The sequence below is a fragment of the Paramisgurnus dabryanus genome, chromosome 9 (assembly GCF_030506205.2).
Source record: "Paramisgurnus dabryanus chromosome 9, PD_genome_1.1, whole genome shotgun sequence".
NCBI classification, from domain to species: Eukaryota; Metazoa; Chordata; class Actinopteri; order Cypriniformes; family Cobitidae; genus Paramisgurnus; species Paramisgurnus dabryanus.
Window position 1 is genome coordinate 6782197 of NC_133345.1, and position 17500 is coordinate 6799696.

General features: G+C 48.2%; 37 non-coding genes and 36 pseudogenes across 37 annotated transcripts in view; all 73 read left to right on the plus strand.

Annotated features, from left to right (window-relative positions):
- Positions 1 to 28, plus strand: part of LOC135723287 (5S ribosomal RNA) — a 119-nt gene extending 91 nt beyond the window's left edge. The window contains exon 1 of the ribosomal RNA XR_010522995.1: positions 1 to 28. This exon is cut by the window's left edge and continues 91 nt beyond it. This is a non-coding gene — a ribosomal RNA (5S ribosomal RNA).
- Positions 29 to 154: 126 nt separating this feature from the next.
- Positions 155 to 273, plus strand: LOC135724277 (5S ribosomal RNA). Its single transcript, XR_010523945.1, has one exon. It is a non-coding gene; the product is annotated as a 5S ribosomal RNA (ribosomal RNA).
- A 125-nt stretch (positions 274 to 398) lies between these two features.
- Positions 399 to 517, plus strand: LOC135723286 (5S ribosomal RNA). Its single transcript, XR_010522994.1, has one exon. It is a non-coding gene; the product is annotated as a 5S ribosomal RNA (ribosomal RNA).
- A 126-nt stretch (positions 518 to 643) lies between these two features.
- On the plus strand, positions 644 to 762 carry LOC135724194 (5S ribosomal RNA). The gene has a single exon (XR_010523866.1). It is a non-coding gene; the product is annotated as a 5S ribosomal RNA (ribosomal RNA).
- Positions 763 to 887: 125 nt separating this feature from the next.
- On the plus strand, positions 888 to 1006 carry LOC135725144 (5S ribosomal RNA). Its single transcript, XR_010524791.1, has one exon. It is a non-coding gene; the product is annotated as a 5S ribosomal RNA (ribosomal RNA).
- Positions 1007 to 1131: 125 nt separating this feature from the next.
- Positions 1132 to 1250, plus strand: LOC135724292 (5S ribosomal RNA). Its single transcript, XR_010523960.1, has one exon. It is a non-coding gene; the product is annotated as a 5S ribosomal RNA (ribosomal RNA).
- A 126-nt stretch (positions 1251 to 1376) lies between these two features.
- Positions 1377 to 1495, plus strand: LOC135726143 (5S ribosomal RNA; annotated as a pseudogene).
- Positions 1496 to 1615: 120 nt separating this feature from the next.
- Positions 1616 to 1734, plus strand: LOC135726696 (5S ribosomal RNA; annotated as a pseudogene).
- Positions 1735 to 1859: 125 nt separating this feature from the next.
- LOC135724411 (5S ribosomal RNA) lies at positions 1860 to 1978 on the plus strand. The gene has a single exon (XR_010524078.1). It is a non-coding gene; the product is annotated as a 5S ribosomal RNA (ribosomal RNA).
- Positions 1979 to 2104: 126 nt separating this feature from the next.
- Positions 2105 to 2223, plus strand: LOC135723285 (5S ribosomal RNA). Its single transcript, XR_010522993.1, has one exon. It is a non-coding gene; the product is annotated as a 5S ribosomal RNA (ribosomal RNA).
- Positions 2224 to 2348: 125 nt separating this feature from the next.
- LOC135723284 (5S ribosomal RNA) lies at positions 2349 to 2467 on the plus strand. Its single transcript, XR_010522992.1, has one exon. It is a non-coding gene; the product is annotated as a 5S ribosomal RNA (ribosomal RNA).
- Positions 2468 to 2593: 126 nt separating this feature from the next.
- On the plus strand, positions 2594 to 2712 carry LOC135724193 (5S ribosomal RNA). Its single transcript, XR_010523865.1, has one exon. It is a non-coding gene; the product is annotated as a 5S ribosomal RNA (ribosomal RNA).
- A 125-nt stretch (positions 2713 to 2837) lies between these two features.
- On the plus strand, positions 2838 to 2956 carry LOC135723749 (5S ribosomal RNA). Its single transcript, XR_010523436.1, has one exon. It is a non-coding gene; the product is annotated as a 5S ribosomal RNA (ribosomal RNA).
- Positions 2957 to 3080: 124 nt separating this feature from the next.
- On the plus strand, positions 3081 to 3199 carry LOC135723283 (5S ribosomal RNA). The gene has a single exon (XR_010522991.1). It is a non-coding gene; the product is annotated as a 5S ribosomal RNA (ribosomal RNA).
- A 126-nt stretch (positions 3200 to 3325) lies between these two features.
- LOC135726034 (5S ribosomal RNA) lies at positions 3326 to 3444 on the plus strand (annotated as a pseudogene).
- A 120-nt stretch (positions 3445 to 3564) lies between these two features.
- Positions 3565 to 3683, plus strand: LOC135726695 (5S ribosomal RNA; annotated as a pseudogene).
- A 125-nt stretch (positions 3684 to 3808) lies between these two features.
- On the plus strand, positions 3809 to 3927 carry LOC135726694 (5S ribosomal RNA; annotated as a pseudogene).
- A 125-nt stretch (positions 3928 to 4052) lies between these two features.
- LOC135725245 (5S ribosomal RNA) lies at positions 4053 to 4171 on the plus strand (annotated as a pseudogene).
- Positions 4172 to 4291: 120 nt separating this feature from the next.
- On the plus strand, positions 4292 to 4410 carry LOC135723282 (5S ribosomal RNA). The gene has a single exon (XR_010522990.1). It is a non-coding gene; the product is annotated as a 5S ribosomal RNA (ribosomal RNA).
- A 125-nt stretch (positions 4411 to 4535) lies between these two features.
- On the plus strand, positions 4536 to 4654 carry LOC135723280 (5S ribosomal RNA). Its single transcript, XR_010522988.1, has one exon. It is a non-coding gene; the product is annotated as a 5S ribosomal RNA (ribosomal RNA).
- A 125-nt stretch (positions 4655 to 4779) lies between these two features.
- LOC135724192 (5S ribosomal RNA) lies at positions 4780 to 4898 on the plus strand. The gene has a single exon (XR_010523864.1). It is a non-coding gene; the product is annotated as a 5S ribosomal RNA (ribosomal RNA).
- Positions 4899 to 5023: 125 nt separating this feature from the next.
- On the plus strand, positions 5024 to 5142 carry LOC135725230 (5S ribosomal RNA; annotated as a pseudogene).
- A 125-nt stretch (positions 5143 to 5267) lies between these two features.
- Positions 5268 to 5386, plus strand: LOC135726693 (5S ribosomal RNA; annotated as a pseudogene).
- Positions 5387 to 5511: 125 nt separating this feature from the next.
- LOC135725868 (5S ribosomal RNA) lies at positions 5512 to 5630 on the plus strand (annotated as a pseudogene).
- Positions 5631 to 5750: 120 nt separating this feature from the next.
- Positions 5751 to 5869, plus strand: LOC135726754 (5S ribosomal RNA; annotated as a pseudogene).
- A 125-nt stretch (positions 5870 to 5994) lies between these two features.
- Positions 5995 to 6113, plus strand: LOC135723279 (5S ribosomal RNA). The gene has a single exon (XR_010522987.1). It is a non-coding gene; the product is annotated as a 5S ribosomal RNA (ribosomal RNA).
- Positions 6114 to 6238: 125 nt separating this feature from the next.
- Positions 6239 to 6357, plus strand: LOC135725649 (5S ribosomal RNA; annotated as a pseudogene).
- Positions 6358 to 6482: 125 nt separating this feature from the next.
- Positions 6483 to 6601, plus strand: LOC135723278 (5S ribosomal RNA). The gene has a single exon (XR_010522986.1). It is a non-coding gene; the product is annotated as a 5S ribosomal RNA (ribosomal RNA).
- A 126-nt stretch (positions 6602 to 6727) lies between these two features.
- LOC135725013 (5S ribosomal RNA) lies at positions 6728 to 6846 on the plus strand. The gene has a single exon (XR_010524667.1). It is a non-coding gene; the product is annotated as a 5S ribosomal RNA (ribosomal RNA).
- A 120-nt stretch (positions 6847 to 6966) lies between these two features.
- On the plus strand, positions 6967 to 7085 carry LOC135725726 (5S ribosomal RNA; annotated as a pseudogene).
- Positions 7086 to 7211: 126 nt separating this feature from the next.
- Positions 7212 to 7330, plus strand: LOC135726370 (5S ribosomal RNA; annotated as a pseudogene).
- Positions 7331 to 7455: 125 nt separating this feature from the next.
- Positions 7456 to 7574, plus strand: LOC135726692 (5S ribosomal RNA; annotated as a pseudogene).
- Positions 7575 to 7699: 125 nt separating this feature from the next.
- LOC135725573 (5S ribosomal RNA) lies at positions 7700 to 7818 on the plus strand (annotated as a pseudogene).
- Positions 7819 to 7943: 125 nt separating this feature from the next.
- Positions 7944 to 8062, plus strand: LOC135725617 (5S ribosomal RNA; annotated as a pseudogene).
- Positions 8063 to 8188: 126 nt separating this feature from the next.
- On the plus strand, positions 8189 to 8307 carry LOC135726369 (5S ribosomal RNA; annotated as a pseudogene).
- A 125-nt stretch (positions 8308 to 8432) lies between these two features.
- On the plus strand, positions 8433 to 8551 carry LOC135723277 (5S ribosomal RNA). The gene has a single exon (XR_010522985.1). It is a non-coding gene; the product is annotated as a 5S ribosomal RNA (ribosomal RNA).
- A 126-nt stretch (positions 8552 to 8677) lies between these two features.
- On the plus strand, positions 8678 to 8796 carry LOC135724190 (5S ribosomal RNA). Its single transcript, XR_010523862.1, has one exon. It is a non-coding gene; the product is annotated as a 5S ribosomal RNA (ribosomal RNA).
- A 125-nt stretch (positions 8797 to 8921) lies between these two features.
- Positions 8922 to 9040, plus strand: LOC135723276 (5S ribosomal RNA). Its single transcript, XR_010522984.1, has one exon. It is a non-coding gene; the product is annotated as a 5S ribosomal RNA (ribosomal RNA).
- Positions 9041 to 9164: 124 nt separating this feature from the next.
- On the plus strand, positions 9165 to 9283 carry LOC135723275 (5S ribosomal RNA). Its single transcript, XR_010522983.1, has one exon. It is a non-coding gene; the product is annotated as a 5S ribosomal RNA (ribosomal RNA).
- A 126-nt stretch (positions 9284 to 9409) lies between these two features.
- LOC135726032 (5S ribosomal RNA) lies at positions 9410 to 9528 on the plus strand (annotated as a pseudogene).
- A 120-nt stretch (positions 9529 to 9648) lies between these two features.
- On the plus strand, positions 9649 to 9767 carry LOC135726690 (5S ribosomal RNA; annotated as a pseudogene).
- Positions 9768 to 9892: 125 nt separating this feature from the next.
- LOC135726689 (5S ribosomal RNA) lies at positions 9893 to 10011 on the plus strand (annotated as a pseudogene).
- Positions 10012 to 10136: 125 nt separating this feature from the next.
- Positions 10137 to 10255, plus strand: LOC135725244 (5S ribosomal RNA; annotated as a pseudogene).
- A 120-nt stretch (positions 10256 to 10375) lies between these two features.
- LOC135723274 (5S ribosomal RNA) lies at positions 10376 to 10494 on the plus strand. Its single transcript, XR_010522982.1, has one exon. It is a non-coding gene; the product is annotated as a 5S ribosomal RNA (ribosomal RNA).
- A 125-nt stretch (positions 10495 to 10619) lies between these two features.
- On the plus strand, positions 10620 to 10738 carry LOC135723273 (5S ribosomal RNA). Its single transcript, XR_010522981.1, has one exon. It is a non-coding gene; the product is annotated as a 5S ribosomal RNA (ribosomal RNA).
- Positions 10739 to 10863: 125 nt separating this feature from the next.
- Positions 10864 to 10982, plus strand: LOC135724189 (5S ribosomal RNA). Its single transcript, XR_010523861.1, has one exon. It is a non-coding gene; the product is annotated as a 5S ribosomal RNA (ribosomal RNA).
- A 125-nt stretch (positions 10983 to 11107) lies between these two features.
- LOC135725229 (5S ribosomal RNA) lies at positions 11108 to 11226 on the plus strand (annotated as a pseudogene).
- Positions 11227 to 11351: 125 nt separating this feature from the next.
- Positions 11352 to 11470, plus strand: LOC135726688 (5S ribosomal RNA; annotated as a pseudogene).
- Positions 11471 to 11595: 125 nt separating this feature from the next.
- Positions 11596 to 11714, plus strand: LOC135725867 (5S ribosomal RNA; annotated as a pseudogene).
- Positions 11715 to 11834: 120 nt separating this feature from the next.
- On the plus strand, positions 11835 to 11953 carry LOC135726752 (5S ribosomal RNA; annotated as a pseudogene).
- Positions 11954 to 12078: 125 nt separating this feature from the next.
- On the plus strand, positions 12079 to 12197 carry LOC135723272 (5S ribosomal RNA). Its single transcript, XR_010522980.1, has one exon. It is a non-coding gene; the product is annotated as a 5S ribosomal RNA (ribosomal RNA).
- A 125-nt stretch (positions 12198 to 12322) lies between these two features.
- On the plus strand, positions 12323 to 12441 carry LOC135725648 (5S ribosomal RNA; annotated as a pseudogene).
- Positions 12442 to 12566: 125 nt separating this feature from the next.
- LOC135723271 (5S ribosomal RNA) lies at positions 12567 to 12685 on the plus strand. The gene has a single exon (XR_010522979.1). It is a non-coding gene; the product is annotated as a 5S ribosomal RNA (ribosomal RNA).
- Positions 12686 to 12811: 126 nt separating this feature from the next.
- LOC135725012 (5S ribosomal RNA) lies at positions 12812 to 12930 on the plus strand. Its single transcript, XR_010524666.1, has one exon. It is a non-coding gene; the product is annotated as a 5S ribosomal RNA (ribosomal RNA).
- A 120-nt stretch (positions 12931 to 13050) lies between these two features.
- LOC135725725 (5S ribosomal RNA) lies at positions 13051 to 13169 on the plus strand (annotated as a pseudogene).
- Positions 13170 to 13295: 126 nt separating this feature from the next.
- LOC135726368 (5S ribosomal RNA) lies at positions 13296 to 13414 on the plus strand (annotated as a pseudogene).
- Positions 13415 to 13539: 125 nt separating this feature from the next.
- On the plus strand, positions 13540 to 13658 carry LOC135726687 (5S ribosomal RNA; annotated as a pseudogene).
- A 125-nt stretch (positions 13659 to 13783) lies between these two features.
- On the plus strand, positions 13784 to 13902 carry LOC135725572 (5S ribosomal RNA; annotated as a pseudogene).
- Positions 13903 to 14027: 125 nt separating this feature from the next.
- On the plus strand, positions 14028 to 14146 carry LOC135725616 (5S ribosomal RNA; annotated as a pseudogene).
- A 126-nt stretch (positions 14147 to 14272) lies between these two features.
- Positions 14273 to 14391, plus strand: LOC135726367 (5S ribosomal RNA; annotated as a pseudogene).
- Positions 14392 to 14516: 125 nt separating this feature from the next.
- On the plus strand, positions 14517 to 14635 carry LOC135723269 (5S ribosomal RNA). Its single transcript, XR_010522977.1, has one exon. It is a non-coding gene; the product is annotated as a 5S ribosomal RNA (ribosomal RNA).
- Positions 14636 to 14761: 126 nt separating this feature from the next.
- Positions 14762 to 14880, plus strand: LOC135725896 (5S ribosomal RNA; annotated as a pseudogene).
- Positions 14881 to 15000: 120 nt separating this feature from the next.
- On the plus strand, positions 15001 to 15119 carry LOC135725520 (5S ribosomal RNA; annotated as a pseudogene).
- A 125-nt stretch (positions 15120 to 15244) lies between these two features.
- Positions 15245 to 15363, plus strand: LOC135723268 (5S ribosomal RNA). The gene has a single exon (XR_010522976.1). It is a non-coding gene; the product is annotated as a 5S ribosomal RNA (ribosomal RNA).
- Positions 15364 to 15488: 125 nt separating this feature from the next.
- LOC135724492 (5S ribosomal RNA) lies at positions 15489 to 15607 on the plus strand. The gene has a single exon (XR_010524156.1). It is a non-coding gene; the product is annotated as a 5S ribosomal RNA (ribosomal RNA).
- Positions 15608 to 15732: 125 nt separating this feature from the next.
- LOC135724276 (5S ribosomal RNA) lies at positions 15733 to 15851 on the plus strand. Its single transcript, XR_010523944.1, has one exon. It is a non-coding gene; the product is annotated as a 5S ribosomal RNA (ribosomal RNA).
- Positions 15852 to 15976: 125 nt separating this feature from the next.
- Positions 15977 to 16095, plus strand: LOC135723267 (5S ribosomal RNA). Its single transcript, XR_010522975.1, has one exon. It is a non-coding gene; the product is annotated as a 5S ribosomal RNA (ribosomal RNA).
- A 125-nt stretch (positions 16096 to 16220) lies between these two features.
- LOC135723266 (5S ribosomal RNA) lies at positions 16221 to 16339 on the plus strand. Its single transcript, XR_010522974.1, has one exon. It is a non-coding gene; the product is annotated as a 5S ribosomal RNA (ribosomal RNA).
- Positions 16340 to 16465: 126 nt separating this feature from the next.
- Positions 16466 to 16584, plus strand: LOC135725011 (5S ribosomal RNA). Its single transcript, XR_010524665.1, has one exon. It is a non-coding gene; the product is annotated as a 5S ribosomal RNA (ribosomal RNA).
- Positions 16585 to 16704: 120 nt separating this feature from the next.
- LOC135726686 (5S ribosomal RNA) lies at positions 16705 to 16823 on the plus strand (annotated as a pseudogene).
- Positions 16824 to 16948: 125 nt separating this feature from the next.
- LOC135725566 (5S ribosomal RNA) lies at positions 16949 to 17067 on the plus strand (annotated as a pseudogene).
- A 125-nt stretch (positions 17068 to 17192) lies between these two features.
- On the plus strand, positions 17193 to 17311 carry LOC135723265 (5S ribosomal RNA). Its single transcript, XR_010522973.1, has one exon. It is a non-coding gene; the product is annotated as a 5S ribosomal RNA (ribosomal RNA).
- Positions 17312 to 17436: 125 nt separating this feature from the next.
- LOC135724422 (5S ribosomal RNA) overlaps positions 17437 to 17500 on the plus strand; it is a 119-nt gene continuing 55 nt past the window's right edge. The window contains exon 1 of the ribosomal RNA XR_010524088.1: positions 17437 to 17500. This exon is cut by the window's right edge and continues 55 nt beyond it. This is a non-coding gene — a ribosomal RNA (5S ribosomal RNA).

The window sequence follows — 17500 nt, forward strand, 5'->3', positions numbered from 1 at the left end:
CGCCTGGGAATACCAGGTGCTGTAAGCATTTAATTAATTAATAATTTTTTTTATGTCATTTTTTCCCATGAATGCGTCCTTTCTGTAACCATTTACCGATGTCATTGCGTTGCCACATTAGCCTTGAAGTGTCTCTCGAATCGAGTCAGCACTCGCTTACGGCCACACCACCCTGAGCACGCCCGCTCTTGTCTGATCTCGGAAGCCAAGCAGGGTCGGGCCTGGTTAGTACTTGGATGGGAGACCGCCTGGGAATACCAGGTGCTGTAAGCATTTAATTAATTAATTATTTTTTTATGTCATTTTTTCCCATGAATGCGACCTTTCTGTAAGCGTTCAATGATGTCATGGCGTTGCCACATAAGTCTTGAAGTGTCTATCGAAGCGAGTCAGCACTCGCTTACGGCCACACCACCCTGAGCACGCCCGCTCTCGTCTGATCTCGGAAGCCAAGCAGGGTCGGGCCTGGTTAGTACTTGGATGGGAGACCGCCTGGGAATACCAGGTGCTGTAAGCATTTAATTAATTAATTATTTTTTTTATGTCATTTTTTCCCATGAATGCGTCCTTTCTGTAACCATTTACCGATGTCATTGCGTTGCCACATTAGCCTTGAAGTGTCTCTCGAATCGAGTCAGCACTCGCTTACGGCCACACCACCCTGAGCACGCCCGTTCTCGTCTGATCTCGTAAGCCAAGCAGGGTCGGGCCTGGTTAGTACTTGGATGGGAGACCGCCTGGGAATACCAGGTGCTGTAAGCATTTAATTAATTAATTATTTTTTTATGTCATTTTTTCCCATGAATGCGATCTTTCTGTAAGCGTTCACCGATGTCATGGCGTTGCCACATAAGTCTTGAAGTGTCTATCGAAGCGAGTCAGCACTCGCTTACGGCCACACCACCCTGAGCACGCCCGCTCTCGTCTGATGTCGGAAGCCAAGCAGGGTCGGGCCTGGTTAGTACTTGGATGGGAGACCGCCTGGGAATACCAGGTGCTGTAAGCATTTAATTAATTAAATATTTATTTATGTCATATTTTCCCATGAATGCGTCCTTTCTGTAACCATTTACCGATGTCATTGCGTTGCCACATTAGCCTTGAAGTGTCTCTCGAATCGAGTCAGCACTCGCTTACGGCCACACCACCCTGAGCACGCCCGCTCTCGTCTGATCTCGGAAGCCAAGCAGGGTTGGGCCTGGTTAGTACTTGGATGGGAGACCGCCTGGGAATACCAGGTGCTGTAAGCATTTAATTAATTAATTATTTTTTTTATGTCATTTTTTCCCATGAATGCGTCCTTTCTGTAACCATTTACCGATGTCATTGCGTTGCCACATTAGCCTTGAAGTGTCTCTCGAATCGAGTCAGCACTCGTTTACGGCCACACCACCCTGAGCACGCCCGCTCTCGTCTGATCTCGGAAGCCAAGCAGGGTCGTGCCTGGTTAGTACTTGGATGGGAGACCGCCTGGGAATACCTGGTGCTGTAAGAATTAAATTAATTAATTATTTATGTCATTTTTCCCATGAATGCGTCCTTTCTGTAAGCGTTCTCCCATGGCATGGCGTTGCCACATTAGTTTTGAAGTGTCTCTCGAATCAAGTCAGCACTCGCTTACGGCCACGCCACCCTGAGCACGCCCGCTCTCGTCTGATCTCGTAAGCCAAGCAGGGTCGGGCCTGGTTAGTACTTGGATGGGAGACCGCCTGGGAATACCAGGTGCTCTAAGCATTTAATTAATTAATTATTTTTTTATGTCATTTTTTCCCATGAATGCGTCCTTTCTGTAAGCGTTCTCCCATGGCATGGCGTTGCCACATTAGTTTTGAAGTGTCTCTCGAATCAAGTCTGCACTCGCTTACGGCCACACCACCCTGAGCACGCCCGCTCTCGTCTGATCTCGGAAGCCAAGCAGGTTCGGGCCTGGTTAGTACTTGGATGGGAGACCGCCTGGGAATACCAGGTGCTGTAAGCATTTAATTAATTAATAATTTTTTTTATGTCATTTTTTCCCATGAATGCGTCCTTTCTGTAACCATTTACCGATGTCATTGCGTTGCCACATTAGCCTTGAAGTGTCTCTCGAATCGAGTCAGCACTCGCTTACGGCCACACCACCCTGAGCACGCCCGCTCTCGTCTGATCTCGGAAGCCAAGCAGGGTCGGGCCTGGTTAGTACTTGGATGGGAGACCGCCTGGGAATACCAGGTGCTGTAAGCATTTAATTAATTAATTATTTTTTTATGTAATTTTTTCCCATGAATGCGACCTTTCTGTAAGCGTTCACTGATGTCATGGCGTTGCCACATAAGTCTTGAAGTGTCTATCGAAGCGAGTCAGCACTCGCTTACGGCCACACCACCCTGAGCACGCCCGCTCTCGTCTGATCTCGGAAGCCAAGCAGGGTCGGGCCTGGTTAGTACTTGGATGGGAGACCGCCTGGGAATACCAGGTGCTGTAAGCATTTAATTAATTAATTATTTTTTTTATGTCATTTTTTCCCATGAATGCGTCCTTTCTGTAACCATTTACCGATGTCATTGCGTTGCCACATTAGCCTTGAAGTGTCTCTCGAATCGAGTCAGCACTCGCTTACGGCCACACCACCCTGAGCACGCCCGTTCTCGTCTGATCTCGTAAGCCAAGCAGGGTCGGGCCTGGTTAGTACTTGGATGGGAGACCGCCTGGGAATACCAGGTGCTGTAAGCATTTAATTAATTAATTATTTTTTTATGTCATTTTTTCCCATGAATGCGATCTTTCTGTAAGTGTTCACCGATGTCATGGCGTTGCCACATAAGTCTTGAAGTGTCTATCGAAGCGAGTCAGCACTCGCTTACGGCCACACCACCCTGAGCACGCCTGCTCTCGTCTGATCTCGGAAGCCAAGCAGGGTCGGGCCTGGTTAGTACTTGGATGGGAGACCGCCTGGGAATACCAGGTGCTGTAAGCATTTAATTAATTAAATATTTATTTATGTCATATTTTCCCATGAATGCGTCTTTCTGTAACCATTTACCGATGTCATTGCGTTGCCACATTAGCCTTGAAGTGTCTCTCGAATCGAGTCAGCACTCGCTTACGGCCACACCACCCTGAGCACGCCCGCTCTCGTCTGATCTCGGAAGCCAAGCAGGGTCGGGCCTGGTTAGTACTTGGATGGGAGACCGCCTGGGAATACCAGGTGCTGTAAGCATTTAATTAATTAATTATTTTTTTTATGTCATTTTTTCCCATGAATGCGTCCTTTCTGTAACCATTTACCGATGTCATTGCGTTGCCACATTAGCCTTGAAGTGTCTCTCGAATCGAGTCAGCACTCGTTTACGGCCACACCACCCTGAGCACGCCCGCTCTCGTCTGATCTCGGAAGCCAAGCAGGGTCGGGCCTGGTTAGTACTTGGATGGGAGACCGCCTGGGAATACCTGGTTCTGTAAGAATTAAATTAATTAATTATTTATGTCATTTTTCCCATGAATGCGTCCTTTCTGTAAGCGTTCTCCCATGGCATGGCGTTGCCACATTAGTTTTGAAGTGTCTCTCGAATCAAGTCAGCACTCGCTTACGGCCACGCCACCCTGAGCACGCCCGCTCTCGTCTGATCTCGTAAGCCAAGCAGGGTCGGGCCTGGTTAGTACTTGGATGGGAGACCGCCTGGGAATACCAGGTGCTCTAAGCATTTAATTAATTAAATATTTATTTATGTCATATTTTCCCATGAATGCGTCCTTTCTGTAACCATTGACCGATGTCATTGCGTTCCCACATTAGCCTTGAAGTGTCTCTCGAATCAAGTCAGCACTTGCTTACGGCCACGCCACCCTGAGCACGCCCGCTCTCGTCTGATCTCGTAAGCCAAGCAGGGTCGGGCCTGGTTAGTACTTGGATGGGAGACCGCCTGGGAATACCAGGTGCTCTAAGCATTTAATTAATTAATTATTTTTTTATGTCATTTTTTCCCATGAATGCGTCCTTTCTGTAAGCGTTCTCCCATGGCATGGCGTTGCCACATTAGTTTTGAAGTGTCTCTCGAATCAAGTCAGCACTTGCTTACGGCCACGCCACCCTGAGCACGCCCGCTCTCGTCTGATCTCGGAAGCCAAGCAGGGTCGGGCCTGGTTAGTACTTGGATGGGAGACCGCCTGGGAATACCTGGTGCTGTAAGAATTAAATTAAATAATTATTTATGTCATTTTTCCCATGAATGCGTCCTTTCTGTAAGCGTTCTCCCATGGCATGGCGTTGCCACATTAGTTTTGAAGTGTCTCTCGAATCAAGTCTGCACTCGCTTACGGCCACACCACCCTGAGCACGCCCGCTCTCGTCTGATCTCGGAAGCCAAGCAGGGTCGGGCCTGGTTAGTACTTGGATGGGAGACCGCCTGGGAATACCAGGTGCTGTAAGCATTTAATTAATTAATTATTTTTTTATGTCATTTTTTCCCATGAATGCGATCTTTCTGTAAGTGTTCACCGATGTCATGGCGTTGCCACATAAGTCTTGAAGTGTCTATCGAAGCGAGTCAGCACTCGCTTACGGCCACACCACCCTGAGCACGCCCGCTCTCGTCTGATCTCGGAAGCCAAGCAGGGTCGGGCCTGGTTAGTACTTGGATGGGAGACCGCCTGGGAATACCAGGTGCTGTAAGCATTTAATTAATTAATTCTTTTTTTATGTCATTTTTTCCCATGAATGCGATCTTTCTGTAAGTGTTCACCGATGTCATGGCGTTGCCACATAAGTCTTGAAGTGTCTATCGAAGCGAGTCAGCACTCGCTTACGGCCACACCACCCTGAGCACGCCCGTTCTCGTCTGATCTCGTAAGCCAAGCAGGGTCGGGCCTGGTTAGTACTTGGATGGGAGACCGCCTGGGAATACCAGGTGCTGTAAGCATTTAATTAATTAATTATTTTTTTATGTCATTTTTTCCCATGAATGCGATCTTTCTGTAAGTGTTCACCGATGTCATGGCGTTGCCACATAAGTCTTGAAGTGTCTATCGAAGCGAGTCAGCACTCGCTTACGGCCACACCACCCTGAGCACGCCCGCTCTCGTCTGATCTCGGAAGCCAAGCAGGGTCGGGCCTGGTTAGTACTTGGATGGGAGACCGCCTGGGAATACCAGGTGCTCTAAGCATTTAATTAATTAATTATTTTTTTATGTAATTTTTTCCCATGAATGCGATCTTTCTGTAAGCGTTCTCCCATGGCATGGCGTTGCCACATTAGTTTTGAAGTGTCTCTCGAATCAAGTCAGCACTTGCTTACGGCCACGCCACCCTGAGCACGCCCGCTCTCGTCTGATCTCGTAAGCCAAGCAGGGTCGGGCCTGGTTAGTACTTGGATGGGAGACCGCCTGGGAATACCAGGTGCTCTAAGCATTTAATTAATTAATTATTTTTTTATGTCATTTTTTCCCATGAATGCGTCCTTTCTGTAAGCGTTCTCCCATGGCATGGCGTTGCCACATTAGTTTTGAAGTGTCTCTCGAATCAAGTCTGCACTCGCTTACGGCCACACCACCCTGAGCACGCCCGCTCTCGTCTGATCTCGGAAGCCAAGCAGGGTCGGGCCTGGTTAGTACTTGGATGGGAGACCGCCTGGGAATACCTGGTTCTGTAAGAATTAAATTAATTAATTATTTATGTCATTTTTCCCATGAATGCATCCTTTCTGTAAGCGTTCTCCCATGGCATGGCGTTGCCACATTAGTTTTGAAGTGTCTCTCGAATCAAGTCAGCACTCGCTTACGGCCACGCCACCCTGAGCACGCCCGCTCTCGTCTGATCTCGTAAGCCAAGCAGGGTCGGGCCTGGTTAGTACTTGGATGGGGGACCGCCTGGGAATACCAGGTGCTCTAAGCATTTAATTAATTAATTATTTTTTAATGTCATTTTTTCCCATGAATGCGATCTTTCTGTAAGCGTTCACTGATGTCATGGCGTTGCCACATAAGTCTTGAAGTGTCTATCGAAGCGAGTCAGCACTCGCTTACGGCCACACCACCCTGAGCACGCCCGCTCTCGTCTGATCTCGGAAGCCAAGCAGGGTCGGGCCTGGTTAGTACTTGGATGGGAGACCGCCTGGGAATACCAGGTGCTGTAAGCATTTAATTAATTAAATATTTATTTATGTCATATTTTCCCATGAATGCGTCCTTTCTGTAACCATTTACCGATGTCATTGCGTTGCCACATTAGCCTTGAAGTGTCTCTCGAATCGAGTCAGCACTCGCTTACGGCCACACCACCCTGAGCACGCATGCTCTCGTCTGATCTCGGAAGCCAAGCAGGGTCGGGCCTGGTTAGTACTTGGATGGGAGACCGCCTGGGAATACCAGGTGCTGTAAGCATTTAATTAATTAAATATTTATTTATGTCATATTTTCCCATGAATGCGTCCTTTCTGTAACCATTTACCGATGTCATTGCGTTGCCACATTAGCCTTGAAGTGTCTCTCGAATCGAGTCAGCACTCGCTTACGGCCACACCACCCTGAGCACGCCCGCTCTCGTCTGATCTCGGAAGCCAAGCAGGGTCGGGCCTGGTTAGTACTTGGATGGGAGACCGCCTGGGAATACCAGGTGCTGTAAGCATTTAATTAATTAATTATTTTTTTTATGTCATTTTTTCCCATGAATGCGTCCTTTCTGTAACCATTTACCGATGTCATTGCGTTGCCACATTAGCCTTGAAGTGTCTCTCGAATCGAGTCAGCACTCGTTTACGGCCACACCACCCTGAGCACGCCCGCTCTCGTCTGATCTCGGAAGCCAAGCAGGGTCGGGCCTGGTTAGTACTTGGATGGGAGACCGCCTGGGAATACCTGGTGCTGTAAGAATTAAATTAATTAATTATTTATGTCATTTTTCCCATGAATGCGTCCTTTCTGTAAGCGTTCTCCCATGGCATGGCGTTGCCACATTAGTTTTGAAGTGTCTCTCGAATCAAGTCAGCACTTGCTTACGGCCACGCCACCCTGAGCACGCCCGCTCTCGTCTGATCTCGTAAGCCAAGCAGGGTCGGGCCTGGTTAGTACTTGGATGGGAGACCGCCTGGGAATACCAGGTGCTGTAAGCATTTAATTAATTAATTATTTTTTTTATGTCATTTTTTCCCATGAATGCGTCCTTTCTGTAACCATTTACCGATGTCATTGCGTTGCCACATTAGCCTTGAAGTGTCTCTCGAATCGAGTCAGCACTCGTTTACGGCCACACCACCCTGAGCACGCCCGCTCTCGTCTGATCTCGTAAGCCAAGCAGGGTCGGGCCTGGTTAGTACTTGGATGGGAGACCGCCTGGGAATACCAGGTGCTCTAAGCATTTAATTAATTAATTATTTTTTTATGTAATTTTTTCCCATGAATGCGATCTTTCTGTAAGCGTTCTCCCATGGCATGGCGTTGCCACATTAGTTTTGAAGTGTCTCTCGAATCAAGTCAGCACTTGCTTACGGCCACGCCACCCTGAGCACGCCCGCTCTCGTCTGATCTCGTAAGCCAAGCAGGGTCGGGCCTGGTTAGTACTTGGATGGGAGACCGCCTGGGAATACCAGGTGCTCTAAGCATTTAATTAATTAATTATTTTTTTATGTCATTTTTTCCCATGAATGCGTCCTTTCTGTAAGCGTTCTCCCATGGCATGGCGTTGCCACATTAGTTTTGAAGTGTCTCTCGAATCAAGTCTGCACTCGTTTACGGCCACACCACCCTGAGCACGCCCGCTCTCGTCTGATCTCGTAAGCCAAGCAGGGTCGGGCCTGGTTAGTACTTGGATGGGAGACCGCCTGGGAATACCAGGTGCTGTAAGCATTTAATTAATTAAATATTTATTTATGTCATATTTTCCCATGAATGCGTCCTTTCTGTAACCATTTACCGATGTCATTGCGTTGCCACATTAGCCTTGAAGTGTCTCTCGAATCGAGTCAGCACTCGCTTACGGCCACACCACCCTGAGCACGCCCGCTCTCGTCTGATCTCGGAAGCCAAGCAGGGTCGGGCCTCGTTAGTACTTGGATGGGAGACCGCCTGGGAATACCAGGTGCTGTAAGCATTTAATTAATTAATTATTTTTTTTATGTCATTTTTTCCCATGAATGCGTCCTTTCTGTAACCATTTACCGATGTCATTGCGTTGCCACATTAGCCTTGAAGTGTCTCTCGAATCGAGTCAGCACTCGTTTACGGCCACACCACCCTGAGCACGCCCGCTCTCGTCTGATCTCGTAAGCCAAGCAGGGTCGGGCCTGGTTAGTACTTGGATGGGAGACCGCCTGGGAATACCAGGTGCTCTAAGCATTTAATTAATTAATTATTTTTTTATGTAATTTTTTCCCATGAATGCGATCTTTCTGTAAGCGTTCACTGATGTCATGGCGTTGCCACATAAGTCTTGAAGTGTCTATCGAAGCGAGTCAGCACTCGCTTACGGCCACACCACCCTGAGCACGCCCGCTCTCGTCTGATCTCGGAAGCCAAGCAGGGTCGGGCCTGGTTAGTACTTGGATGGGAGACCGCCTGGGAATACCAGGTGCTGTAAGCATTTAATTAATTAATTATTTTTTTTATGTAATTTTTTCCCATGAATGCGTCCTTTCTGTAACCATTTACCGATGTCATTGCGTTGCCACATTAGCCTTGAAGTGTCTCTCGAATCGAGTCAGCACTCGCTTACGGCCACACCACCCTGAGCACGCCCGTTCTCGTCTGATCTCGTAAGCCAAGCAGGGTCGGGCCTGGTTAGTACTTGGATGGGAGACCGCCTGGGAATACCAGGTGCTGTAAGCATTTAATTAATTAATTATTTTTTTATGTCATTTTTTCCCATGAATGCGATCTTTCTGTAAGTGTTCACCGATGTCATGGCGTTGCCACATAAGTCTTGAAGTGTCTATCGAAGCGAGTCAGCACTCGCTTACGGCCACACCACCCTGAGCACGCCCGCTCTCGTCTGATCTCGGAAGCCAAGCAGGGTCGGGCCTGGTTAGTACTTGGATGGGAGACCGCCTGGGAATACCAGGTGCTGTAAGCATTTAATTAATTAAATATTTATTTATGTCATATTTTCCCATGAATGCGTCTTTCTGTAACCATTTACCGATGTCATTGCGTTGCCACATTAGCCTTGAAGTGTCTCTCGAATCGAGTCAGCACTCGCTTACGGCCACACCACCCTGAGCACGCCCGCTCTCGTCTGATCTCGGAAGCCAAGCAGGGTCGGGCCTGGTTAGTACTTGGATGGGAGACCGCCTGGGAATACCAGGTGCTGTAAGCATTTAATTAATTAATTATTTTTTTTATGTCATTTTTTCCCATGAATGCGTCCTTTCTGTAACCATTTACCGATGTCATTGCGTTGCCACATTAGCCTTGAAGTGTCTCTCGAATCGAGTCAGCACTCGTTTACGGCCACACCACCCTGAGCACGCCCGCTCTCGTCTGATCTCGGAAGCCAAGCAGGGTCGGGCCTGGTTAGTACTTGGATGGGAGACCGCCTGGGAATACCTGGTTCTGTAAGAATTAAATTAATTAATTATTTATGTCATTTTTCCCATGAATGCGTCCTTTCTGTAAGCGTTCTCCCATGGCATGGCGTTGCCACATTAGTTTTGAAGTGTCTCTCGAATCAAGTCAGCACTCGCTTACGGCCACGCCACCCTGAGCACGCCCGCTCTCGTCTGATCTCGTAAGCCAAGCAGGGTCGGGCCTGGTTAGTACTTGGATGGGAGACCGCCTGGGAATACCAGGTGCTCTAAGCATTTAATTAATTAAATATTTATTTATGTCATATTTTCCCATGAATGCGTCCTTTCTGTAACCATTGACCGATGTCATTGCGTTCCCACATTAGCCTTGAAGTGTCTCTCGAATCAAGTCAGCACTTGCTTACGGCCACGCCACCCTGAGCACGCCCGCTCTCGTCTGATCTCGTAAGCCAAGCAGGGTCGGGCCTGGTTAGTACTTGGATGGGAGACCGCCTGGGAATACCAGGTGCTCTAAGCATTTAATTAATTAATTATTTTTTTATGTCATTTTTTCCCATGAATGCGTCCTTTCTGTAAGCGTTCTCCCATGGCATGGCGTTGCCACATTAGTTTTGAAGTGTCTCTCGAATCAAGTCAGCACTTGCTTACGGCCACGCCACCCTGAGCACGCCCGCTCTCGTCTGATCTCGGAAGCCAAGCAGGGTCGGGCCTGGTTAGTACTTGGATGGGAGACCGCCTGGGAATACCTGGTGCTGTAAGAATTAAATTAATTAATTATTTATGTCATTTTTCCCATGAATGCGTCCTTTCTGTAAGCGTTCTCCCATGGCATGGCGTTGCCACATTAGTTTTGAAGTGTCTCTCGAATCAAGTCTGCACTCGCTTACGGCCACACCACCCTGAGCACGCCCGCTCTCGTCTGATCTCGGAAGCCAAGCAGGGTCGGGCCTGGTTAGTACTTGGATGGGAGACCGCCTGGGAATACCAGGTGCTGTAAGCATTTAATTAATTAATTATTTTTTTATGTCATTTTTTCCCATGAATGCGATCTTTCTGTAAGTGTTCACCGATGTCATGGCGTTGCCACATAAGTCTTGAAGTGTCTATCGAAGCGAGTCAGCACTCGCTTACGGCCACACCACCCTGAGCACGCCCGCTCTCGTCTGATCTCGGAAGCCAAGCAGGGTCGGGCCTGGTTAGTACTTGGATGGGAGACCGCCTGGGAATACCAGGTGCTGTAAGCATTTAATTAATTAATTCTTTTTTTATGTCATTTTTTCCCATGAATGCGATCTTTCTGTAAGTGTTCACCGATGTCATGGCGTTGCCACATAAGTCTTGAAGTGTCTATCGAAGCGAGTCAGCACTCGCTTACGGCCACACCACCCTGAGCACGCCCGTTCTCGTCTGATCTCGTAAGCCAAGCAGGGTCGGGCCTGGTTAGTACTTGGATGGGAGACCGCCTGGGAATACCAGGTGCTGTAAGCATTTAATTAATTAATTATTTTTTTATGTCATTTTTTCCCATGAATGCGATCTTTCTGTAAGTGTTCACCGATGTCATGGCGTTGCCACATAAGTCTTGAAGTGTCTATCGAAGCGAGTCAGCACTCGCTTACGGCCACACCACCCTGAGCACGCCCGCTCTCGTCTGATCTCGGAAGCCAAGCAGGGTCGGGCCTGGTTAGTACTTGGATGGGAGACCGCCTGGGAATACCAGGTGCTCTAAGCATTTAATTAATTAATTATTTTTTTATGTAATTTTTTCCCATGAATGCGATCTTTCTGTAAGCGTTCTCCCATGGCATGGCGTTGCCACATTAGTTTTGAAGTGTCTCTCGAATCAAGTCAGCACTTGCTTACGGCCACGCCACCCTGAGCACGCCCGCTCTCGTCTGATCTCGTAAGCCAAGCAGGGTCGGGCCTGGTTAGTACTTGGATGGGAGACCGCCTGGGAATACCAGGTGCTCTAAGCATTTAATTAATTAATTATTTTTTTATGTCATTTTTTCCCATGAATGCGTCCTTTCTGTAAGCGTTCTCCCATGGCATGGCGTTGCCACATTAGTTTTGAAGTGTCTCTCGAATCAAGTCTGCACTCGCTTACGGCCACACCACCCTGAGCACGCCCGCTCTCGTCTGATCTCGGAAGCCAAGCAGGGTCGGGCCTGGTTAGTACTTGGATGGGAGACCGCCTGGGAATACCTGGTTCTGTAAGAATTAAATTAATTAATTATTTATGTCATTTTTCCCATGAATGCATCCTTTCTGTAAGCGTTCTCCCATGGCATGGCGTTGCCACATTAGTTTTGAAGTGTCTCTCGAATCAAGTCAGCACTCGCTTACGGCCACGCCACCCTGAGCACGCCCGCTCTCGTCTGATCTCGTAAGCCAAGCAGGGTCGGGCCTGGTTAGTACTTGGATGGGGGACCGCCTGGGAATACCAGGTGCTCTAAGCATTTAATTAATTAATTATTTTTTAATGTCATTTTTTCCCATGAATGCGATCTTTCTGTAAGCGTTCACTGATGTCATGGCGTTGCCACATAAGTCTTGAAGTGTCTATCGAAGCGAGTCAGCACTCGCTTACGGCCACACCACCCTGAGCACGCCCGCTCTCGTCTGATCTCGGAAGCCAAGCAGGGTCGGGCCTGGTTAGTACTTGGATGGGAGACCGCCTGGGAATACCAGGTGCTGTAAGCATTTAATTAATTAAATATTTATTTATGTCATATTTTCCCATGAATGCGTCCTTTCTGTAACCATTTACCGATGTCATTGCGTTGCCACATTAGCCTTGAAGTGTCTCTCGAATCGAGTCAGCACTCGCTTACGGCCACACCACCCTGAGCACGCATGCTCTCGTCTGATCTCGGAAGCCAAGCAGGGTCGGGCCTGGTTAGTACTTGGATGGGAGACCGCCTGGGAATACCAGGTGCTGTAAGCATTTAATTAATTAAATATTTATTTATGTCATATTTTCCCATGAATGCGTCCTTTCTGTAACCATTTACCGATGTCATTGCGTTGCCACATTAGCCTTGAAGTGTCTCTCGAATCGAGTCAGCACTCGCTTACGGCCACACCACCCTGAGCACGCCCGCTCTCGTCTGATCTCGGAAGCCAAGCAGGGTCGGGCCTGGTTAGTACTTGGATGGGAGACCGCCTGGGAATACCAGGTGCTGTAAGCATTTAATTAATTAATTATTTTTTTTATGTCATTTTTTCCCATGAATGCGTCCTTTCTGTAACCATTTACCGATGTCATTGCGTTGCCACATTAGCCTTGAAGTGTCTCTCGAATCGAGTCAGCACTCGTTTACGGCCACACCACCCTGAGCACGCCCGCTCTCGTCTGATCTCGGAAGCCAAGCAGGGTCGGGCCTGGTTAGTACTTGGATGGGAGACCGCCTGGGAATACCTGGTGCTGTAAGAATTAAATTAATTAATTATTTATGTCATTTTTCCCATGAATGCGTCCTTTCTGTAAGCGTTCTCCCATGGCATGGCGTTGCCACATTAGTTTTGAAGTGTCTCTCGAATCAAGTCAGCACTTGCTTACGGCCACGCCACCCTGAGCACGCCCGCTCTCGTCTGATCTCGTAAGCCAAGCAGGGTCGGGCCTGGTTAGTACTTGGATGGGAGACCGCCTGGGAATACCAGGTGCTGTAAGCATTTAATTAATTAATTATTTTTTTTATGTCATTTTTTCCCATGAATGCGTCCTTTCTGTAACCATTTACCGATGTCATTGCGTTGCCACATTAGCCTTGAAGTGTCTCTCGAATCGAGTCAGCACTCGTTTACGGCCACACCACCCTGAGCACGCCCGCTCTCGTCTGATCTCGTAAGCCAAGCAGGGTCGGGCCTGGTTAGTACTTGGATGGGAGACCGCCTGGGAATACCAGGTGCTCTAAGCATTTAATTAATTAATTATTTTTTTATGTAATTTTTTCCCATGAATGCGATCTTTCTGTAAGCGTTCTCCCATGGCATGGCGTTGCCACATTAGTTTTGAAGTGTCTCTCGAATCAAGTCAGCACTTGCTTACGGCCACGCCACCCTGAGCACGCCCGCTCTCGTCTGATCTCGTAAGCCAAGCAGGGTCGGGCCTGGTTAGTACTTGGATGGGAGACCGCCTGGGAATACCAGGTGCTCTAAGCATTTAATTAATTAATTATTTTTTTATGTCATTTTTTCCCATGAATGCGTCCTTTCTGTAAGCGTTCTCCCATGGCATGGCGTTGCCACATTAGTTTTGAAGTGTCTCTCGAATCAAGTCTGCACTCGTTTACGGCCACACCACCCTGAGCACGCCCGCTCTCGTCTGATCTCGTAAGCCAAGCAGGGTCGGGCCTGGTTAGTACTTGGATGGGAGACCGCCTGGGAATACCAGGTGCTGTAAGCATTTAATTAATTAAATATTTATTTATGTCATATTTTCCCATGAATGCGTCCTTTCTGTAACCATTTACCGATGTCATTGCGTTGCCACATTAGCCTTGAAGTGTCTCTCGAATCGAGTCAGCACTCGCTTACGGCCACACCACCCTGAGCACGCCCGCTCTCGTCTGATCTCGGAAGCCAAGCAGGGTCGGGCCTCGTTAGTACTTGGATGGGAGACCGCCTGGGAATACCAGGTGCTGTAAGCATTTAATTAATTAATTATTTTTTTTATGTCATTTTTTCCCATGAATGCGTCCTTTCTGTAACCATTTACCGATGTCATTGCGTTGCCACATTAGCCTTGAAGTGTCTCTCGAATCGAGTCAGCACTCGTTTACGGCCACACCACCCTGAGCACGCCCGCTCTCGTCTGATCTCGTAAGCCAAGCAGGGTCGGGCCTGGTTAGTACTTGGATGGGAGACCGCCTGGGAATACCAGGTGCTCTAAGCATTTAATTAATTAATTATTTTTTTATGTAATTTTTTCCCATGAATGCGATCTTTCTGTAAGCGTTCACTGATGTCATGGCGTTGCCACATAAGTCTTGAAGTGTCTATCGAAGCGAGTCAGCACTCGCTTACGGCCACACCACCCTGAGCACGCCCGCTCTCGTCTGATCTCGGAAGCCAAGCAGGGTCGGGCCTGGTTAGTACTTGGATGGGAGACCGCCTGGGAATACCAGGTGCTGTAAGCATTTAATTAATTAATTATTTTTTTTATGTAATTTTTTCCCATGAATGCGTCCTTTCTGTAACCATTTACCGATGTCATTGCGTTGCCACATTAGCCTTGAAGTGTCTCTCGAATCGAGTCAGCACTCGTTTACGGCCACACCACCCTGAGCACGCCCGCTCTCGTCTGATCTCGGATGCCAAGCAGGGTCGGGCCTGGTTAGTACTTGGATGGGAGACCGCCTGGGAATACCTGGTGCTGTAAGAATTTAATTAATTAATTTTTTATGTCATTTTTCCCATGAATGCGTCCTTTCTGTAAGCGTTCTCCCATGGCATGCCGTTGCCACATTAGTTTTGAAGTGTCTCTCGAATCAAGTCCGCACTCGCTTACGGCCACACCACCCTGAGCACGCCCGCTCTCGTCTGATCTCGGAAGCCAAGCAGGGTCGGGCCTGGTTAGTACTTGGATGGGAGATTGCCTGGGAATACCAGGTGCTGTAAGCATTTAATTAATTAAATATTTATTTATGTCATTTTTTCCCATGAATGCGTTCTTTCTGTAAGCGTTCACTGATGTCATGGCGTTGCCACATAAGTCTTGAAGTGTCTGTCGATTCGAGTCGGCACTCGCTTACGGCCACACCACCCTGAGCACGCCCGCTCTCGTCTGATCTCGGAAGCCAAGCAGGGTCGGGCCTGGTTAGTACTTGGATGGGAGACCGCCTGGGAATACCAGGTGCTGTAAGCATTTAATTAATTAAATATTTATTTATGTCATATTTTCCCATGAATGCGTCCTTTCTGTAAGCGTTCTCCCATGGCATGGCGTTGCCACATTAGTTTTGAAGTGTCTCTCGAATCAAGTCTGCACTCGCTTACGGCCACACCACCCTGAGCACGCCCGCTCTCGTCTGATCTCGGAAGCCAAGCAGTGTCGGGCCTGGTTAGTACTTGGATGGGAGACCGCCTGGGAATCCCAGGTGCTGTAAGCATTTAATTAATTAATAATTTTTTTATGTCATTTTTTCCCATGAATGCGTCCTTTCTGTAACCATTTACCGATGTCATTGCGTTGCCACATTAGCCTTGAAGTGTCTCTCGAATCGAGTCAGCACTCGCTTACGGCCACACCACCCTGAGCACGCCCGCTCTTGTCTGATCTCGGAAGCCAAGCAGGGTCGGGCCTGGTTAGTACTTGGATGGGAGACCGCCTGGGAATACCAGGTGCTGTAAGCATTTAATTAATTAATTATTTTTTTATGTCATTTTTTCCCATGAATGCGATCTTTCTGTAAGTGTTCACCGATGTCATGGCGTTGCCACATAAGTCTTGAAGTGTCTATCGAAGCGAGTCAGCACTCGCTTACGGCCACACCACCCTGAGCACGCCCGCTCTCGTCTGATCTCGGAAGCCAAGCAGGGTCGGGCCTGGTTAGTACTTGGATGGGAGACCGCCTGGGAATACCAGGTGCTGTAAGCATTTAATTAATTAAATATTTATTTATGTCATATTTTCCCATGAATGCGTCCTTTCTGTAACCATTTACCGATGTCATTGCGTTGCCACATTAGCCTTGAAGTGTCTCTCGAATCGAGTCAGCACTCGCTTACGGCCACACCACCCTGAGCACGCCCGCTCTCGTCTGATCTCGGAAGCCAAGCAGGGTCGGGCCTGGTTAGTACTTGGATGGGAGACCGCCTGGGAATACCAGGTGCTGTAAGCATTTAATTAATTAATTATTTTTTTTATGTCATTTTTTCCCATGAATGCGTCCTTTCTGTAACCATTTACCGATGTCATTGCGTTGCCACATTAGCCTTGAAGTGTCTCTCGAATCGAGTCAGCACTCGTTTACGGCCACACCACCCTGAGCACGCCCGCTCTCGTCTGATCTCGGAAGCCAAGCAGGGTCGGGCCTGGTTAGTACTTGGATGGGAGACCGCCTGGGAATACCTGGTGCTGTAAGAATTAAATTAATTAATTATTTATGTCATTTTTCCCATGAATGCGTCCTTTCTGTAAGCGTTCTCCCATGGCATGGCGTTGCCACATTAGTTTTGAAGTGTCTCTCGAATCAAGTCAGCACTTGCTTACGGCCACGCCACCCTGAGCACGCCCGCTCTCGTCTGATCTCGTAAGCCAAGCAGGGTCGGGCCTGGTTAGTACTTGGATGGGAGACCGCCTGGGAATACCAGGTGCTCTAAGCATTTAATTAATTAATTATTTTTTTATGTCATTTTTTCCCATGAATGCGTCCTTTCTGTAAGCGTTCTCCCATGGCATGGCGTTGCCACATTAGTTTTGAAGTGTCTCTCGAATCAAGTCTGCACTCGCTTACGGCCACACCACCCTGAGCACGCCCGCTCTCGTCTGATCTCGGAAGCCAAACAGGTTCGGGCCTGGTTAGTACTTGGATGGGAGACCGCCTGGGAATACCAGGTGCTGTAAGCATTTAATTAATTAATTATTTTTTTATGTCATTTTTTCCCATGAATGCGATCTTTCTGTAAGTGTTCACCGATGTCATGGCGTTGCCACATAAGTCTTGAAGTGTCTATCGAAGCGAGTCAGCACACGCTTACGGCCACACCACCCTGAGCACGCCCGCTCTCGTCTGATCTCGGAAGCCAAGCAGGGTCGGGCCTGGTTAGTACTTGGATGGGAGACCGCCTGGGAATACCAGGTGCTGTAAGCATTTAATTAATTAATTATTTTTTTATGTCATTTTTTCCCATGAATGCGATCTTTCTGTAAGTGTTCACCGATGTCATGGCGTTGCCACATAAGTCTTGAAGTGTCTATCGAAGCGAGTCAGCACTCGCTTACGGCCACACCACCCTGAGCACGCCCGTTCTCGTCTGATCTCGTAAGCCAAGCAGGGTCG